Genomic DNA, 15,867 nt, shown 5'->3' on the forward strand with positions numbered 1-15,867 from the left:
ATCTTCATACTATAAACTACCATTTTTCTCTATTTTCATATTATAGCACACCACTATATATATTCTCTATTCTTTATATTGTATCACATCGTCCTGAACATGCATGAAATATTTGCCACTTGACGTTAAGCAACCAACAGTCGGTATATTGTAACCACGTTAGTCTGTATTCCTTAATTTTAATTTTTATCCATTTTTCTTAGTTTTGTCTCATTCTTATTTCTGTAAATTATTGTTATAATTTATGCTTTCCTTTTTATAATAATCTTTCAAATATCTGACGCACTTACCTTACTCGAAAAGCACACATCAAGTTACGTTTATAGAAAGTAAAACAACTCTAAGATTACAATGTAAAATTTAAAAACCCTGTTTAACAACTTATCACTGGCAGATCAGTGAGATCACACAATGAGTAAACTCAATTTTTATTTACAAAATTAACTGATCTTAAAATTGCTAACGACAGAATAGTCTGAATGTTTCACCAATAATCTATATCGCCTAATTCTTTTGGGAAGAAAACATTTGGGGACCAACCTTCACACAATACCACTTTGCCAGTCTCCGTGTCTATGAAGAAATACAGAAGTTAACCAGTCATTCATGAAACCCAATACTCTTTGAATGCATGTTTGAATCAATCACATTGAAAAGGTGGAATGGGATTTATCCCATACTGCATGATAACTTATACAAAAAATAACTGAAAAGTGTATTCTCCTACTACAAACTATTATAATATCCATCATGACTTTTGTATAAAAGGGCAGCTTCACAAAAACAACAACTTCGAATTCTCCTGTACATGTGAACCTTTATATAAACTAAGGAGATTGCTAATGAGGCAACAACCCAGCAGAGTTCAAATGACATGGATATTCGCAAATAGAATCACTGCTCGGCCTCCAATATTAAGAAAACTCCATACCATATAGTTAACTGAGAAGGGCCAGACATGTAAATGAGATACAACGCAAACATGAAAACTGTTAAATTGTTTATATGATTTTTAATTTGTTAATACAAATCTTTAAAATTCTCCGACATATCTGACAACAATGTGTTTCTTGATGTTTGTTTCATTTACTTAATATATGTCTGTGTACCTTTTTTCGATTTGTGGTTGCTGTCAAAATAATGTTAACCCAACATTTTTGATACTGTGATTTATTTATAATGATTGCTGCTGCAGTAATTAAAAAAAAAATCTTTGAATCTTTTTTCTTATAAAATTGAAGCTGTTTATGATACAATGAAAATTCGAATATTTATATAGTTGTTTTAATTCTTCACATTTTACACATAACAACTGTGTCCCGAAATCATCATTGGTTTGTCTACAAAATAAAGTAAATGTTAAAATCATATTAATTTTTGGTCACCAGCATAGCATATATGAAAAACAAAATGTTTGGAAAAAAACATAAATCATATAGAAATATACATTTAGAAATGTCTTGGTGCAAGCTGAATTCCGCTACGGGATGCGAGATTATCTCGCTGTGGTGATGACACGACCCATTGGTGGCATTGGGTTGTTTCCTGCTCTCTTGTCGGGTTAATGTCTCTTTGACACATTCCCTGTCTGTATTCTCTATCAAAATTATGCATGAATTTTTATCATTGTTAAAGGCCATACAAGCAGTTGCCTATACTTGCTCTCATCCACCTCCTTTGAACTTGGGGTGGATAGTTGTCTCATTGGTATTCATACCGCATGTTCTTGCTTGTATAATGTTGACCTTTTGGTACTTTTTTCTCAATTTTTGTTTAAGTCAACAAGATGTCCTCTTAATCATGTTGATGTCTACTTTTGGTAATGTATGTCATTGGGTTCACCGGTTGCTGCCTCATTGACACCTCCTTTCATTGATGCTGCATCTATTGTTTTACTGTCTTGTTTTACATCAAAAACAAATTTACAGTGTATTCCTCATGCCATGGTTTTGTTTCAAGGTTTAGATAGCCAATTGGTATATATTCACTGACAACATTTGTATTCTTTTAAGGACTTTTTTTAGTGTGAAAAAAATGCCTCTTAAAAGTGCAAAAAAGTATTTTTCGTTTTTAAGTTGACCAGTCCAGACTTTGTTTACTAACAGTATATTTAAATTACTTTTCATAACAACGTGTCGCACTTCTTAAATGTTTGTATAAGCTAAATGCATTTGTTTAAAAAAAAAATCGAGCATAAATCATTTTGACCGTTTGGTGTATGTACAAAATCAGTGGCATCTTCTAGATATACTTTGTTTGTTTTTCGTCTGCTTATGTTTTTGAATTGCGTTCCCTTCTTCAAATGTGTACAACATTGCGCATCTCTCCTCCCCCCTTTTTTTTTACACATATCAAAATGCAAACTCCTTTATACACTACATATAAATACAACAAACTTATCTTGGATGAAGTTCATATTTCGGCGTCATATTACTTTTCCGTCAAGTATTTTTAAAGTTAACAACCCCAAAATGTATTTATAGCGTACACACGACTGTTCGAGTGGTCCCAGTCAATACAAAAATTGCCATTTATTGTATGATTATTAACTTGCTTACGTAGCACGGACATGCATGAAAGAATATATAACTACTCGTTGTTTCAGTTTGCATTAAAATTTATGTAACAGTTTGTGGTGTTATATCATCTTACCAAGGTTTGATGTGCTGTTATTTTCCTTCGCGGTCATGGAAGCCATGCTGTCTGGTGTTTTCCACGACTTGTATGTCGTCACAAACAAAATATAAATAGCTTTAAACAACAATCGGTACACTCGGGCTTTTCAATAGTATTATCGTAATATAATTTCTTCCGAAGTCAATAACCAACTTCTTGGTTATTCGTCTTGGACATTATCTTTAAAAACAAGCTAAAAAAGCCGATACTATTCCGAATGTCATAAATTACCATTTTTATATCACTTGTCATCCAGACGCTCGACTTTGAAAAATAAAGCGGCTGGATGATCGAGACTAGTGTCACTGTTGAATAGTAAGGTATAAAACAAACTCGGCCTTTAATAAACTCGACCCACAATTAACTATATAGAAATAACATTAATAAAATCGGCCTTTGTTCGTATATTTGCTTTCTGTTGAGTTAATCATGTTAATATTGTTGGTTTTTTTTTTACCTTTTTATTGTTTTTTTTTTTCATATTTTTAACAACTTTAATTTATATACGAATTTACGAGATAAAATCTAAAAAAAACAATTTGTTATTTAGTATGAATTCTAATTGAGTTTACTATCCACAGCAGTATATATTTAATATAAGCGACCGCTGTGAATTGTAAACCTATTACCTCTTTTGACTCATTCCTCTTGGATTGTATTACAGTCATGTTTTCATCTAGTTTAGTTAAGGATTGCGCGGATTTTGAAATGACTTGCAATACATTTGGGCGGAGAAATGGTATAACGTTTGCGCAAATGTACCTGTAGTTTCTTTCACCTGTAATTTGTTTTTCGATTATTGTTTTGAACAAAAATTAACGATCATACCACATCTTATTATTTCATATATTAATAAACATATATTAGACAAGTGAAAAGTCGGATTAGTATCCTCAATTATCTGGAATGTCCTTTTATTGTCTGAACGCAGTCGTTTTAGTTCGTTACAGATTCCTACTGGTCGGGAAGGGTCCGAATAGTTCGGCAAAGCACCCCGACAGTTAGATACATTAGTGGCAAGGTTTCGGTGCAAAATATAGTTGATATGCATTTTGTGTCCGGACACATGGACACAACGATAAATTACAAATATTGAATGCAGTAATTCAGTTTAAATGCTTGATTTAATATAAATGACCAATTGACAAATGACACAAATGAAAATTCAATCATTCAATTTTCTTAAATATAAATTACACTGCAAATTTCTTTTTGCATTGTGTTTATATATGGGTCATTTTCAAAAAATGTCGAATTTTGAAATTGAAAAAAATATTAAAAGTTACTTATTCAAACAACCCTCTACATAAGATAATCAAAACAAACAGTACTTTAAGAACAACATATTAAAAGATGCAATCTTAATGATGTCATACAAAAATATGTTGAAACATTTTTTGATCGGTGGTACATTATTTTGTCTATCCTGTTACCATTTTCAAAAGAAATTTTGGGTTATTAAGAAAAGGTTTAGATAAAATGTTAAGCTTGTTTTACGTAGACAATTAGATGGTTTTAAAGAGAATAAACTTCTATATATATTCATTCTGTAATATAATAGATTATTTGCCAATTTAACAGGTTGTACTGAAAAATGCCTCTAAAAATTGGTTTTCAAAGGTTGTAAAAATTACCACCAGTAATGCAAGTCTAAGATAGCAATTTATATTGTCGGCATTTTTTCACCCTTTCAATTAAACCCAACATCAAGTAAATCCCTCATAAGTTAGTTTACTTTTCTCTATATTTCATTGGTAACAGGAACGTACGTTTCTGATATATTACTATATAAAAGTCTATCCTGTTACCTTTTTGTCTATCCTGTTACCGATATCAGTATTGCACCTGCGAATGCTTAATTGGGAAGATTAATACGTTATAACCTTAAGGTGACTTCAAACAACGAAATATTTCATTCGTTTTGCACCTATATGTTAAGATAAAAAAAATAACGACGTTTTTGTCTACAATTGTCTATCCTGTTACTGTAACCATAGCAACAATAGTAACAGGATAGACATAACAGGATAGACAAATTTCTTCGTTTTTGATTGCTGTTGTGAAATAACTACTCCCTTTGGTGGAGTGATTACGTTTTTCTATTGTGAATTTGGTTTCCAACACGTTATTGCACTTTTTACACGTATACTGTTGGTGTATTTAATCAAAATTGGTGGTAACAGCATAGACATGAAAAAAAGTACGCTATATTTTTTTTCACTATATGTCTTGAAATTTGTTTTCTCTACACTGTCGTTCAAGAAACGAGGCGTTTTAAATGTAAAGATTACTTTGCACTTTTGAGATCAACACTGACTGATTCAATATTCATAGGGAGAATAATTTCACGGCTGATTTAAGTAGCGGTAACAGGAAAGACATGAACCTCCTGTACGCAGATTCAATTTAGTTTGTAGATAATATGTTACATACAATGATATAGAAGCTACGATTTTTCGTTAGAGTAATATTAAACGTTCTTAAAAAGTCCCTTTTGCAGATATCAAGGCGATCGGAAAATCGCAAAAAAATCATTTGAAATGTGTTTTTCTGACACTGTACGCAGACAAATACCCCCAAAATGGGTCTTAAATGCAGTTTAATCTTATCAAAATAGATGTAAGGTGTGTTTATTATTAATGTTCTGAATCACAAATCCGACAAGCTTTCATTTAAACCATTACAACTGAAATTTCCATTAGAAATAAAAAAAGTTAGCATGGGTGTACTGAAAATTCGACATTTTTTGAAAACGACCCATATATAGGCACCGGACATTTCCGGACACATCCATATGGAAGAATATAGAACACCAATGGCTATACTAATATTTAATATTCAAATCATTCCTGGATAAAGGTGTGCAATATTCAAGATATAGAGTGAATAAATCGTCAATATAATACAATATTACACCCTTATATGAAGTATGTAAAAGGACAAACTTGCGTTTACCAAATTCTTGCAACTTTTACTGTAATGAACTTAAAATACGCAATGCGCAGGCGCACGTACAATCTATTAATCATGGGTACAGGGAAACTACTTGAAGGTGTAGAGCCGACTTTTAAATTTGTCCTCATGACTATTGATAATAAAATCGAATGGCAATGCAACTATATCAAAGTTAGAATATATATTATATTCCTAGATACTTATCAGATATCTAGGCGTATTAGATGTTTCACACTCGCCTGGCGAATAATATAATGTTCATAATTATAGCGAAAAAATGGGGAAAATAAAATATCTATAGCAGTATATGTAGTATAACACTATATGATATAAAATATTTTAGTATAATACAATTTAAAACTACTAAAAATATTTTATTTTCCCCTTTTTTTCCTATAGTTATGAAATTGTCAGGCGGCTGTTGCATATCTGTCAACTGACCTGTATCCTGTGGGAGTGATCCGAGAGTTTCACAATTCTGAGGGGTCACCCGGGATACCCGCTAGGTCGTTAAATAACCCAGGAATTCCGAAAATAATCCGTTTCATTATGATACCTAATCCATCAGACTGATTTCATAAGTGATTTTCCTTTGAAATACGGCGGCAAATTTGTAATTCTAGCTTCCATGAACAAGAAGGGAAGTTCAACTAGCTGTGTGTACTGTCAAATTAACTGACCCATTAATTGTATGGCTTCACTTGACAGCTTTGGTGTCAAAGACACTAATTACCTTAGCTTTAGGTCGTTGATAATTTGTGTATTTCAAATATAAAAAGAATATGTGGTATGCGGATTGCCAATGAGACAATTCTCCGCAAGAGACCAAATGACACATAAATTAGGTTACCGTACAGTCTATAACAATGAGTAAAGCCCATACTGCATGGTCAGCTATAAAAGGCCCCGAAATGACAATTCAAATCAATACAAACGAGAAAAATAATATAACGGCCTAGTTTATGTACGAAAGTTGTTTACAACAATTTGAGTTACTTCCCCTTTTTTGTCACCTTTCAAAAATTACTCCTTGAATTTACGTTTATATAATTTGTAAAATAGACTAAACGAATCTAAAACAAATTGAATTTCAAATACATATTACAATATTACTTTTCATTATTTTTTCTACCTTAGTACAATTACACCGTGTAGAACGCCACATGCTGGATGTCGGCTATGCTTGACACGGGGTGGCGGTTTCGAGCGGAGAAAAACGATCTTCTTTTTCTTTTTTGAGAGTTGTTTAGTACCAAATAATATATTGCACAGAAGGAACCGAACCATAATATGTTTCCTGCAAGCAATAGTAGACGTTTCCAGTGGCCTGTTTTCTCAAACACCTCTCCCAAGTTCTTCATATGCAAGTTTAAGGATAACATACAACTTTTGACGATGTTTTCCTGTATAATTTACTGAGAAATGAAGTCCAATCATGGAATTTAACCAAATGCCAGCTTAAATAATAGTGACATCGATTACAACCAACGTGACGAGATCACTATAGTGCAGTCGAATGTGCGAAACTACGAAAAGCTTCTGGATTTGATGAGATACCGACAGAAGTAATTAAAAACAACAAATGGAAGTTTTTAACCGGTGCATTACGTTTGCGCGCAGCTTTTGATTACATTTGCGCGCATTATTTTTTACAGGTAAACTCATGTAAAATACAGGTAATAATACTTCTCTTTTTATTAATTTGTTCAATTTTTTACAAGTTAAAGCAACCCTTCCGTTAGTCTAAGTCTCCTGCTCACCAACAAGGAGGTGGAAACGACTTGGTCGAGCGCGTAAATAACCTTCAAGACAAATTCTTCTATTCAGATTACCAATAATATCTCCTTTAAATTGTTTTTACACTTTGGCCTATGTAAATAATCGATTATTTGCTTTAACAATTTTCCCACCTTTGTATGGTGCAATGTGGAGGTTATCTGAGTTATTTAAAAAAAAATGAACAATGTTTTTTTCTATAAAAATTCAATACAATATTCATTTTTATCTATAAAACTTAATAGACAAAGTACTGAAGTACTGAACATCGGATGACCGCAAGTTCTTGTGGATGGTCAAAAGCACATATCACAGAAAAAGCTCACATCTCTATAACTGAAACTGAGGTTAATGTACAGAGATATATTTTTTTTCTGAGACAAGTTCGTGCCTGAATGATGAATAAATGACAGGAAATTCAACCGCACCTTAATAACTATTATATTGTAGTGCAATCTAATTAAAAAACAATCTCTCATCGCTCCCGTTTTCTGATATGTCGCGTGGGAAGATTTTTTTTTATATATAAAATTATGATTTGCAAACCATATGTATTCACTTTCAGTTTTCTTTTTTCTTTTTGTGTGTGCATATTTGTATTTTACATAAAGGTTACTGTGATATTCTTTATTTGATATCCAAAGTTTAAATACTTTTTTTAAAGGATAAATTCAATTGACAATTTTAATTACTATTATATTATTAGAACATATAAGCATTTTAATACAGTAAGACGGGATTTACAAGCTTCAAGTTATGGGAATTCCTGGCCAATGTTTTAATGCAATAAAATCATTATATGAAGATGTTCAGTGCACAGTTATAGTAAATGATATGCTAACACCGTGGTTTGGTATGTCATCTGAAGTGAAACAGGGATGCAAATAAATATATAATTCTCTCGCCTACTTTATTCTCTGTATATTTTAATGACTTAGCCGACCGTATAAATGTTCTTTAGTGTGGAGTGTTTTTAAGTGAAAAAAACATTAGGTATTTTGCTTTATGCTGATGATATTGCCCTAATCGCGCCGGACGAACAGAGTTTACAACGCATGCTTAATGTCCTGACAGACTTGTGCTCAGGATGAAAGTAGTTCACTTTAGAACACAATCGTTTGATATTTGAGACTTTAATTTTACAAGTAGTAATAATGATTTAACAATAACGTATTCTTATAAATATCCTTATATTTGGCTTGACGAACACTTTACATTTAGAAAAAATACCAAGGAACTAGCAAAATCAGCCAGCCAAACCATTGGGACTGTTTTTTGGATGTTTTGTTTTATCCGATGGTATCTCCTAAATAAGGTTTAAATTTCGCCAAATGACGCCATGAGAGCTAAAAACCATTTTTTTTAAACGGATTTATATTTCTACCTTCAATATTAGTCCTATAAACGGAAAACTTCATCTTTAACTTTAAAAAAAAAGTCGTGTATCATTTATTTTGTTGACTGGTAATTGGAGCTGATTATCACGTCGACGGAAAAGGTGAACAAGACGGTCAACTTATTGGAAATTAGGAACATTGCTAGTGATTTGACAATGAGTACAAAAGTAGCAATGAAAAAAGTCATTGAACAAGTTAACATCATAAATAACACAGAATGGCAGAGAGAACTCTTGAACGATCGCGGAAAAGACAATGGACACGTATAACATACAGGCAATACAAACGCAACTGTTCCGTTGAACCGTTAATTTCAAAAATTATTCCACGGTCGAACCGGCGTGCTATATAGTCCTTTTTCGTGCAGGCTTGCTCCCGTTAGCTATCGAGACTGGAAGATACACCAAGCCTGTTGAAGATCGTTTATGTACTCATTGCTCTGACATTTTTTTATTGAACAGTTGTCTATATAATGACTTGAGATTTGACCTTTACTCATAATGTTCACAACATATAAAATGGTTTCGATAATTTGAATGATGATTTAAAATTTATACAAATCATGAATTGCTCAGAGATTCAGCCATTTTTATGTAAAAGTTTTTTATGCGACGTGAATTGTTAACATAATTTTCAACTGTTTTTTTCACGCGACATAAATTGTTAACTTATTTTTTCCGTGAATTTTTTAACGTACTTGATGATAACGATGTAATAACAATGTCGCGGTTTAGGACAATGAACCATAAACTGCCGATTGAAAATGGTAGATGGCAAAACATTCCCCGATAACAGAGAAAGTGTCCGTTGTGCAGAGTTGCTATAGGTGACGAATACCACTATGTCAAAGGAGTGCAGCAGCCTCTTGACAGATAGAACACTACTTATTGACAAAAAATACCTAACGAACTGTAATGTTTTAAAATTTAATGCTATTATGAACAAACAAAAAAACTAAACTTCGAAATTTGTGCATATTTATTAGAATTTTAAATGACAAACTGGATTCTCTCTGATGACACCTGTCGGCTTTACTGATCATACCGTTGTAAAAAACTCATATTTAATGCTTCCTCAACAAATGTACATATATGCAATGTAAGTAAACTAATGTGTTTTTCTGTATACCTTTGTCCAACTAAGGTGATACCAGAATAAAATGATATATACGATATATAATAATTAATCTAATTAATTATGTTCATTTGAATTATGCATATAAGATTATTTTTTCGTGACATCTTAACGTAAATATTTCCACACATTAGTTAAGGTGAAGTTTTAGATATATTTTATTTTATTTTTTTCGAAACATTTCTATATATATTTTTTTTTTACTTTAGTTTTATTCATCATGTTGAAAATACTCTTAAATCATATTTATTAGTTTTAAATATAAAGTATTTCAAACTATTGTTGGATTTTTAAGAAGATGTTTATATTTTGTGCAATGTGTCTCATAAGCCAAATTATATGGCCGGGTATTGATTGTTCTATGTATTGTATATCTTATCTTATCTATTCATTAGATACTGATATTTTCTTATTTAATATGTGGTCTGTTTACAAAAGATGCTTTTGTAGCATTCGTCTACTTTTGTCTATTGCCGAACATTCTAAAATGGAACTCGTCGCCAATATAACAGAATTAACCAACACTTTTTTCTCTGAATATTTCCCCATCTACCAATTTCGATATGGATTTTTGTGTTCATTTTTCTAAATCAACAAAATGAAGCAACAATTTTGCGGTACGTCATGACATAAAAAAGTCCACTCAGGACAGAGTGAGCGTTAAGGAATGCTTATAGTTTTTTGTTTTAAATCAATTTTATCGGCACGAGCCGTTATTTGGGATTAGTCATGCACGACCGATGATCATATTCAATACCGATAACCGTGTTGATTAGGTCGTCTGATCTCTTGAAATCTTGATCTCTAATAATTAGGTGTCACTGTGAAGGTAGTAAATAAACACATACAAGTCGGAAAAATTTCTATTCATTTCATTTCATTTGCAAACGTTAAATTATTGATCGAATCCTTTACAAAACGTGGCATCCCCTTAGGGATCAATTAATGTTTTGACAGCGTGTGTCTAGTATTGCCGAATGTGCAAAAACATAATGAATTTCGTCCTCAATAGAAATTACATTTAATACAAATGAAATTTTCTCTCTGATTAATCTGCCATCTACCAATTTCTAAAGTTTTTTTTTTTTGTTTTTTTTGTGTTCAAAGTTCTAATCATAACTGTCTTCTATGAGAGATACCTTTATAACTGATGTAAATGCTTTTTTTTTTTTCACAATTCATCTTTATTTCAACTTCAACAATTGACGATGAATAACATTTTCTTTTATAATGTAATAGGCATATACTTTAGTGATTTAAGAAACCAATATATTCAAAATGTGGTATAGAAGTTAATAGTTAAGATAACTTCTTGTTCAAGATAGAAAAATCCGTTATATTGAAGTTGTATTTCTAACCTATCATATGAATTTATTGTTATTCTTATGTGTTTTTTGTATAATTATAAAATTTAATGTTATAAATACGAATATAGTCCCTAGTGTTGACAGTGGGTTACTTGCCATTAATTTTTATACCTCTTCCAAATTTATTTCTCCATGTTTAATGCCTCAAATTGCAAGAAGGGGGGTGAAATTACACTGTAAAAAATTGGGTCCCGAAATTTTAAGGAAAGTAGTGATTTGGTCCATCTGAAAAAGGTTTAAAATTAGCACTTCGGAAGCTGTCAAAAAATTTCAAGACGCCCTAAACATAAAATTGTCCATAATTTGAGTTAGAGGCGATGAAGTTCTCTATAATTTTGATATAATTTGTCCCAAAAGGAGTACAACACACTGTACAAATTTCATTGAGAAAGCGCAGGTGGGATTGTTTTAATTTTCATTTATTTTCTAAAAGAAATGCACTAGGAAATAATTGTGGTCTCGGACCTAACAGTCATGAGGGGGAGGACAGGGGTAAGGGAGACAGGGAGAAAGGGAGAAAGGGGGTAGGAGAAAGGAGAAAGGGGGTAAGAGAAAGGAGAGGAAGGATGGGAGAAAGGAGAAAAAGTTGGAGAAAAAAATAAAATATGAAAAAATAAAATATCTCTCTTTTTTTCCGGTAAATTAAAAAAAATAAAATAAGGAGAAGAGGGGTAGGAGAAAGGAGAAGAGGGGTGGGAGAAGGGTACCCCCTGTCCTCCCCCTCAGTCATATGCAGATGGAAGACATGAAACTTCATTCCGAGCACGACCCTGATTCCATAATTTACCAGAGATTAGCAAAAAATTAACTTAACAAACAAGCAAACGAAATTAAAAGGATAAAAAAAATCAAGAATTAAGAGCAGATAATACGCTTTTACATAGAAGTAAAGAATATAACAGACAGAAATACAAAATAAACACGGTAGTAACAACAAACACAGAACATTTTGAAATACCATATACATGTACCTGTACATAATCAGTATAACATACAAGTGAATTATAAGGATTCAATTATAACCGGGTTAAGGTTGAGCGAACGTGAATTTCTATCAATTACACAGTTGACAATCAACTGATTGAGGCGCGTGTCGATAAAACATTAAATAACTTTCTAATTTCAAAAGATATGATTATAAAATTTGAAATTATGTAATTTTACAAAGCCTACTTCTATATGTAATGTCCTTTGTGACAGTTGTATCATTCCATCAGGTCCTTAGTGCACATTTTTGTTCTTAGTGCACTAAGGAGGTCCTTTGCGGTATTTCTACTGACCCTGTAAATTTTATTTAATTATTTTTTTAAAAATCCATTAAACTGTAAATTCTTGTCCAGTAATAAATACATTTCTTGAAATATTGAAATTCTGAAATATTACTTAGCTCTTATCTTTATTGCGAAAGCCTATTTTGAGAAAAAAAAAATACAATATAATTTCAAATTTTACGAAGTAAGATCTATTCCCCTATTAAAAAAAATGAAGAAAGAATTTCTCAGCAAATTTTGTTTTGTATCGTAATTTATCGTAGGACGACGACTTACATTAAAATCAGTTCGTTTTCGGGACATTTTTTTACTTCAGAAGCTGGATGCATTCGGACCTAGTATAACAGCTAGGCCTTCAATGAATTTATCTTCGTTTTCCAGTCAGTTTCTATCATTCATCGTATACTGATTTATCTAATTATCAAAATTAAGTTTTTGTTATCATTTTCGTAACACACTCCGTGCGTGCAGTACGGTACGAAAAATGTCTACATCACGATGGGCAAGGTTGTCCTGCAAGAAAACTTTCTGTACTGGTGATCATAGGTCCTGACTGGTTCTGGTGAATATGTAAAAAAAAATTAATGAGGACTTTTGACGTTTTCTCGCACAAGAAATGGAAGGAAACAGTTGAGATTTTTTTAATTTTGTTTATTATGGGTTTATAGGCCACCAAATTAAAAATGTGACCTTGTAAACTGTTTTAGTAAGCGTAACACAAAAGTGTTCATATTTAGAAAATCTTGAACTTAAGAAATAAAATAAAAATGCCCCTGGAGACCGCTTTCTATACCCAAATCCACACGACAAAATTGTTTGGTGAAAAAACCCGCACAATATATTAAAATTGTGCATTTTCTCAATTTAGAAATGTCCTGATTCTGTGCAGGTTGGTCCTAGTGTCATTGTGCTGGTGTGTCCTGATGGTAAACGGAAAAAAGTCACAAGAAAAAACAGTCACCGTGAGGAAAAAGTCACAATATAATTTGTTTGGATAATATTCAACTGGAGTTTTTGTATGCATAGAAAAAAATCTTGATATACTTGAATATTATCAATTATCTTCAGTGGTAAATTCATTTTCCGTTTTAACAAACTGGGAAAGCTTTTTGTTGCCTTTTATTTATTAATGAGTCCAAGTTGTATTTCATTGTCATGCCTTTCCTAACAAAAGAGGAAGTGAAAGGTCTACAAAAAGAGAAATGTGCCACAAAGCCACTAATAAATTTCAACAGTCCTTTCAATAACGGTTGTAAATACTAAACTATTATTGATGAGTTGTTTGTTTAACACTAAATTGAAGGATTTTCATCCCCATTTCTAGAAGTTTTATATAGGAATAGTACTGTGTCCATCTGTAGCCTGTAGATTTTATAAGTTTTATATAGAAATTACGTTGTGTCCACTTGTGTCCGGCTGTAGCCCCCATTTCTAGAAGTTTTATATAGGAATAGTACTGTGTCCACCTGTAGCCAGCATATTTTATAAGTTTTATATAAAAATTACGTTGTGTCAACTTGTGTCCGCCTGTATCCCCCCATTTCTAGAAGTTTTATATAGAAATAGTATTTTGTCCAGCTGTGTCCACCTGTAGCCAGCAGATTTTATAAGTTTTATTTAGAAATTACGTTGTGTCCACTTGTGTCCGCCTGTATCCCCTTATTTCTAGAAGTTTTATATAGAAATAGCACTCTGTCCAGCTGTGTCCGCCTGTAGCCAGCAGATTTTATAAGTTTTATATAGAAATAACGTTGTATCCACTTGTGTCCGTCTGTATCCCCTCATTTCTAGAAGTTTTATAGAAATAGCACTGTGTCCAGCTGTGTCCGCCTGTAGCCAGCAGATTTTATAAGTTTTATATAGAAATTACGTTGTGTCCACTTGTGTCCACCTGTAGCCCCTCATTTCTAGAAGTTGTATATAGAAATAGCACTGTGTCAAGCTGTGTCCGCCAGTAGCCAGCAGATTTTATAAGTTTTATATAAAAATTACGTTGTGTCCACTTGTGTCCGCCTGTAGCCCCCTATTTCATAAAGTTTTATATAGAAATAACGTTGTGTCCACTTGTGTCCGCCTGTATCCCTTCATTCCTAGAAGTTTTATATAGAAATAGCACTGTGCCCAGCTGTGTCCGCCTGTAGCCAGCAGATTTTATAAGTTTTATATAGAAATTACGTTGTGTCCACTTATGTCCGTCTGTATCCCCTCATTTCTAGAATTTTATATAGGAATAGTACTGTGTCCAGCTGTGTCCGCCTGTAGCCAGCAGATTTTATAAGTTTTATATAGAAATTACGTTGTGTCCACTTGTGTCCACCTGTAGCCCCTCATTTCTAGAAGTTTTATATAGAAATAGCACTGTGTCCAGCTGTGTCCGCCTGTAGCCAGCAGATTTTATAAGTTTTATATAGAAATTACGTTGTGTCCACTTGTGTCCGCCTGCATCCCCTCATTTCTAGAAGTTTTATATAGAAATAGCACTGTGTCTAGCTGTGTCCGCCTGTAGCCAGCAGATTTTATAAGTTTTATATAGAAATTACGTTGTGTCCACTTGTGTCCGCCTGTATCCCCTCATTTCTAGAAGATTTATATAGAAATAGCACTGTGTCCAGCTGTGTCCGCCTGTAGCCAGCAGATTTTATAAGTTTTATATAGAAATAACGTTGTGTCCACTTGTGTCCGCCTATAGCCCCCATTTCTAGAAGTTTTATATATTAATAGTACTGTGTCCAGCTGTTTCCACCTGTAGCCAGCAGATTTTATTGGTTTTATATAGAAATTACGTTGTGTCCACTTGTGTCCACTTGTAGCCCCCCATTTCTAGAAGTTTTATATAGGAATAGTACTGTGTCCAGCTGTGTCCACCTCTAGCCAGCAGATTTTATAAGTTTTATATAGAAATTACGTTGTGTCCACTTGTGTCCACCTGTAGCCCCTCATTTCTAGAAGTTTTATATAGTAATAGCACTGTGTCCAGCTGTGTCCGCCAGTAGCCAGCAGATTTTATAAGTTTTATATAAAAATTACGTTCTGTGTCCGCCAGTAGCCAGCAGATTTTATAAGTTTTATATAAAAATTACGTTGTGTCCACATGTGTCCGCCTGTAGCCCCCTATTTCATAAAGTTTTACATAGAAATAACGTTGTGTCCACTTGTGTCCGCCTGTATCCCCTCATTTCTAGATGTTTTATATAGAAATAGCACTGTGTCCAGCGGTCCGCCTGTAGCCAGCAGATTTTATAAGTTTTATATAGAAATTACGTTGTGTCCACTTGTGTCCACCTGTAGCCC

General features: G+C 32.8%; 1 long non-coding RNA gene across 1 annotated transcript; it reads right to left on the bottom strand.

Annotated features, from left to right (window-relative positions):
• Window positions 1-1,001: 1,001 nt before the first annotated feature.
• On the bottom strand, window positions 1,002-2,929 carry LOC143082015 (uncharacterized). The gene is made up of 2 exons (XR_012980221.1): window positions 2,653-2,929; window positions 1,002-1,340 (listed from the first exon to the last, which is right to left on the bottom strand). It is a non-coding gene; the product is annotated as an uncharacterized LOC143082015 (long non-coding RNA).
• Window positions 2,930-15,867: the final 12,938 nt, after the last annotated feature.

Source organism: Mytilus galloprovincialis, chromosome 7 (assembly GCF_965363235.1).
Source record: "Mytilus galloprovincialis chromosome 7, xbMytGall1.hap1.1, whole genome shotgun sequence".
In the NCBI taxonomy this organism is placed as follows: Eukaryota; Metazoa; Mollusca; class Bivalvia; order Mytilida; family Mytilidae; genus Mytilus; species Mytilus galloprovincialis.